This window comes from Malaclemys terrapin, chromosome 6 (assembly GCF_027887155.1).
Source record: "Malaclemys terrapin pileata isolate rMalTer1 chromosome 6, rMalTer1.hap1, whole genome shotgun sequence".
NCBI lineage: Eukaryota > Metazoa > Chordata > Testudines > Emydidae > Malaclemys > Malaclemys terrapin.
This window is the reverse complement of record NC_071510.1, coordinates 16,115,559-16,121,558: the sequence shown is the minus strand read 5'-3', so window position 1 is coordinate 16,121,558 and position 6,000 is coordinate 16,115,559.

The following is a 6,000-nucleotide window of genomic DNA, read 5'->3' as shown; positions in this document are numbered from 1 at the left end:
TGAATTTCCTGACACTTGTTTTTGTTGAAATCTTAATGTTATTTGGCTATAGTTAATTGTGCATGAAAAGGAGACACTTCAGGCTGTACAAGTGATAACTGCACATCTTTCAAACAAGTGTAAATTCAGACAGAAATGGAGGGAGAGAGAAGACACACAAAATAAAGGGGTCAAATTGACAAGTCTCCTGCCTTGAGCGGTACTAGTTTCTTTAGAATAATTTTCCAACTTTCCTATTAAACAAAAACAAAACAAACTTTTAGCTTGATTTTAAATGTGTGCAACACTGCTGACAAACGGACATGGAATCAAACACAGTTTATGTTCCTGTCCTAGGTCTTCACAACTTCCGACAGCTATCTGAGACAGCAACTCTTTCACAGGCTACATAGGAGTTTACATTGTACCTGGTATATCAGGCTATCTACAGACAGGAGAATGGGAGGACCAGACCTATAGCATATAACAGTGGTTATGTCTACACTGCAATTGGGAGGTCTGATTGCAGCATGTGCAGGCATACCTGAGCTAGCCTGGCATGGGCCAATTCCTTGACTATGTCCCCAGGGTCCCGAGCAGGCTTGAACTTGAGCAGCCAGCCCATGCTTCTACAGCTTCCATGTTATTTTTAGCAAGCTCGGGTACATGTGTGTGCTGCAGTCACATCACCCGATGTGTTGAGTTGCTACTCTGATGACCAGGAGATCGCTGAGCGATGTTTGTTCGCCAAGTTGATGGCATTTGTTGTGAATTTTCACTTAACAGTGAAGGCTGCATCTTCCACTCCAGAAGGAGGTTTGGAAAGCAGATTGGGCTAAACAAGACTTAAGCAGCTTGTGCCAGATCCCATGCAGACGGTTTCTGGGTCTGACCTTCCATGGTCATCTTGGTGAACTCTGAACCGAATTCAAACCAACCATGGTAGATACGGATATCTAATACACAAATGGAAAATCAAGGATTCCCCAGTGTGCCGCCGTGGTTCCCCACGACAGACCATCGAGCATATCACTACCTACTGCCCAATGTATGAATATGAAGGAGGCATTACTGCAATAAATTCTGCTACTCCTGATATAGCCAGTTGGCTCGATCAACATCAGGTGAAATTGTAGTTGCTCCTCTACACCAGCCATACGAAAGAAGAAGACACCCCCCTTCCCCCCCCCCCCCGATTGCAGTGTAGACCTATCCTGTGTGGGAGAGATTAGTTTGTCCTGTAGTGTGAATTGATTTAATCTCAGAGTAGTTCAGAACTCTAGGGAGGTGGCAGCACAGTCTGAGGGCAGTGCTGGTCCCATGCTGGGACCTAGTTCTAGTTCTCTCACTAGCAAGGTCCAGAATAAAGGATTCTAGAAATTGTTTTTGAATTATTTTGTTTGAGAAGATGTGTCTAAGTTTTGACCTCATTATCATCTGAGGAATATGTTGTGTGTATTCATTGTGAATAAGAAAGGGGGAGGTAGTGGCAACTTGCCAGTTTTATTCTAATTTTCATTTGCAAATTTGACACCATCAGCTCAGGATTAAACAAAGACTGTGACTGGCTAGCCAACTACAAAAGCAGTTTCTCCTCCCTTGGTGTTCACACCTCAACTGCTAGAAGAGGGCCTCATCCTCCCTGACTGAACTAACCTCGTTATCTCTAGACTGATTCTTGCCTGCATATATATACATGCCCCTGGAAACTTCTACTACGTGCATCTGTGAAGTGGGTATTCACCCACAAAAGCTTATGCTCCAATACGTCTGTTAGTCTATAAGGTGCCACAGGACTCCGGCAGTGGGGAAAGGCTTTGGTGGAGGCTCTGCCAGAGCCTTTCACTGAGGCATGTAACTACGTGTGGCTGCAGCCTGCTTTTCACTGTGCATGTAGCTGCACATGCCCTACAGACTGCTGCCACTGGTGTGCAGTGGAGACATAGCCACTGAGAATTGAACAGGGGACCCGCAGCTAAAAACACGAGCTAAAGAGTCAAACCTCCCTAGTCGGGGCCCATAACTCCTATCTTCTGTGGACCAGCACAAAGGAGGATTTGTAACACACACTAACCAGTGGGTTCCACTTTGCTTTGCTTCCAAAACAAATATGTGCAACAATCCTGTTACCTGAGGGAGATGATACGTTTTTACATGAATTTCATGCTTCTCCAAATGCATCTAACATATTTGGTACTTATGTCAGATGCTAAAATTTTAGCATTTATTTAAAAACAAATTTGAAAGTTACAGTCCTGGAAGTGGAACCCTCTCCATCCACAGAGAACAGGTGCCGTGGTCTACCAGTGTGCTTCAAGCCTGATCTGGAGGACTATCTCCCACAGAGTCAGAACGAAACTTGCTCTCCTTTGCCATCCAGTCTTTGGCCTCTGGTGAGAATTTCAGCAATAAAACCCGATCAGCAAAGCACTTTTAAGCATGTGGTTTATGTCCATCCCTATTCAGCAAAGCACTTAAGAGAGTTAAGTACAGTACTTTAAGTACGGCATATAAATGTGCTTTGTTGAATCAGGGCCTTAGGCCTGGTGGGAGTTGAGGGGTTAACCCACAGCTTTTTTTCTACATGTCCAATAATGTGCATTATGCAAGCCGCAGTAATAGCATGCACAGGGGTTGGTGTGCCTTTTGTCGACGAGCATCACTTGATGTGAACGGAGGGTGTGGCGTTCTCAGAGAGTATCCCATGCTCCTTTGCTTCGCTGCTGAGCAGTGTGAGTTCTGGGATTTTTCTGGCTGAACATCATGGAGACACACAGTGGAAGCCAGGCTAGTTCACATTTTTTACAAAATCACGATTATCTGTTTCCATCCAGTATATCCTTTTTGGGCAGGCTAGGGCCATTTTTGAATTGCTGTCGGACAGCATGGACCCAGCAATGTTCAGCGCCACTATACTGGCAACCTCGAACATGCAGGGGCTGCTTGGACTATGTTTGAGCTCTGAGAGCTGGGTGGTTTCGGTTTGGGACTTTGCCTGCTGCACCATTGTGTAGATGGCTTGGCAGCAACAGCAGCTCCTCTAGCAGTGGGGGAACCAGAATACAGAGAGGGAAGAAGAGGAGAACTCCAAGTAACTGATAGTAGAGGATTGGTTGCCGGAGCAGCTTTCACAGTATGCAGTGCCACTTCTGGGCTTGGGAAACCAGTGCAGATTTGGCCTGAGATCGACCAACCATTGAGCCGTTGGCATGCAGGCATGGGATGCCGTGGAAAAGGTACCGTTGCACTGGGTTTTAAAGTTTAGTAATTCTGAGGAAGTGATTGGATGGCTTTGCATGCATGGGGTTCCCCTACTGTACTGGGGCAACCGATGGGACTTGGGTGCTTGCTGTTCAGTTCCTCCTTCCCCAACACCAGGGTTCATAATTCATAAACAGAAAGGGATGTTTCTCCATGGTGCTCCAACAGTTTGTAGACCACCATGGCAGGTTTATGGACATAAATGCTCGTGGTCTGAAAGCGCCCATCATGCTAGGATTGTTTGGAACTGATCTCCGTTTGAATTAACGGAGAAAGGACTGTTTGCCCCCAGGAACACCGGATATTAATGGTGTAGCCATTGCTCCAGTTATCCTGGGGGACCTGGCTCAACCTCTGCTTCCCTGATTAATGAAGCCATTCACAGTCCTCTTGAACAGAAGGAAGAAACTGTCTGTCTACTGCTTCCACAGCTGCAAAATGACAGTGGAGTGTGCATGTGGCTGGTTGAAAGGGAGATGGATTGTTTGTGGAATAGGTTGGAATCAGCAGAAAAAGACACCCCAAAGGTTATAGCAGCATGTCGTGTTCTGCACAATATTTGAGAGAGAAAGAGAGCGAGTTTTAGTGATGGGTGCAAGACTGAGGTGCAGAGACCCGCTCAGCGGTTTGGGCAGCCCACAAGGTATCCAATACAAAATGCAAACAGCTGGGGCAAGGTTGTCAGGGATGCCTATTCTCAGTCTCAGGTCTGAAATTGGGCAGCTGTACATGCAGCTGTTAACCCCTGGAGAGGAGATGGGGAAGTTTTTTGTGCTGTTCAGTGTTCTTTAATCGGTGGTGGAAGTGCAACGTTGTGGCAGTCCCTACTGCATCTTGTCTTTACCTATGTGTGTTTGTAAAACCTTCTGAATTAGATCAAACGTAAATATTTTCTGTTAAAAATTGTCAACTCCTTATGACCCTTTTAAAGGCTTTTATTCTTAAACAATCTATGATGTAAAAAGCAGAAAAACCCTTCAACTGAAATGAAAATGAAAAAATGGCTTTTAGTTATGAAACAACATATTTAAAATAATCTACTCTCTAACTACGGGTATGTCTACACTACGGGATTAATCCAAATTTACAGAATTAGAATTTTGGAAACAGATTGTATAAAGTCGAATGTATGCGACCACACTAAGCACATTAATTTGGTGGTATGCGTCCATTTACTGGGGCTAGCGTCGATTTCCGGAGCGTTGTACTGTGGGTAGTTATCCCATAGCTATCCCATAGTTCCCGCAGTCTCCCCTGCCCATTGGAATTCTGGGTTGAGATCCCAGTGCCTGATGGGACAAAAAACATTGTTGCAAGTGGTTCTGGGTACAGCCTAACCCCTCCCTCCATGAAAGCAACAGCAGACAACCGTTTCACGCCTTTTTTCCTGAGTAAAAACAGCAGACGCCATACCACGGCAAGCATGGAGCCCGCTCAGCTCAAGACAGCAGTCATGAACATTGTAAACACCTCGCACATTATCGTGCAGTTTATGCTGAACCAGGATCAGAAAAACAAGGCAAGGAGGAGGTGGCAACGGCAGCGCGGCGGCGAGAGTGATGAGGACATGGACACGGACACAGAATTCTCTCAAACGGCGGGTCCTGGCGCTTTGGAGATCATGTTGTTGATGGGGCAGGTTTTATCCGTGGAACGCCGATTCTGGGCCTGGGAAACAAGCACAGACTGGTGGGACCGCATAGTGTTGCAGGTGTGGGATGATTCCCAGTGGCTGCGAAACTTTCACATGCGTAAGGGCACTTTCATGGAACTTTGTGACTTGCTTTCCCCTGCCCTGAAGCGCCAGAATACCAGGATGAGAGCAGCCCTCATAGTTGAGAAGCGAGTGGCGATAGCCCTGTGGAAGCTTGCAATGCCAGACAGCTACCGGTCAGTCGGGAATCAATTTGGAGTGGGCAAATCTACTGTGGGGGCTGCTGTCATGTAAGTAGCCAAAGCAATCATTGAGCTGCTGCTACGAAAGGTAGTGACTCTGGGAAATGTGTAGGCCATAGTGGATGTCTTTGCTGCAATGGGATTCCCTACCTGTGGTGGGGCGATAGATGGAACCCATATCCCTATCTTGGCACCGGAGCACCGGGGTACCCAGTACATAAACCGCAAGGGGTACTTTTCAATGGTGCTGCAAGCACTGGTGGATCAGAGGGGACGTTTCACCAACATCAACGTGGGCTGGCCAGGAAGGGTTCATGATGCTCGCATCTTCAGGAACACTACTCTGTTTAAACGGCTGCAGCAAGGGACTTACTTCCTGGACCAGAAAATAACCGTTGGGGATGTTGAAATGCCTATAGTTATCCTTGGGGACCCAGCCTACCCCTTAATGCCATGGCTCATGAAGCCATACACAGGCAGCCTGGACAGGAGTCAGGAGCTGTTCAACTACAGGCTGAGCAAGTGCAGAATGGTGGTGGAATGTGCATTTGGCCGTTTAAAAGGTCGCTGGCGCACTTTACTGACTCGCTCAGACCTCAGCCAAACCAATATCTCCATTGTTATTGCTGCTTGCTGTGTGCTCCACAATCTCTGTGAGAGTAAGGGGGAGACGTTTATGGCGGGGTGGGAGGCTGAGGCAAATCGCCTGGCTGCTGATTACGCGCAGCCAGACACCAGGGCGATTAGAAGAGCACAACAGGAAGCGTTGTGCATCAGAGAAGCTTTGAAAACCAGTTTCATGACTGGCAGGCTACCGTGTGAAAGTTCTGTTTGTTTCTCCTTGATGAAAACCCGCCCTCTTTA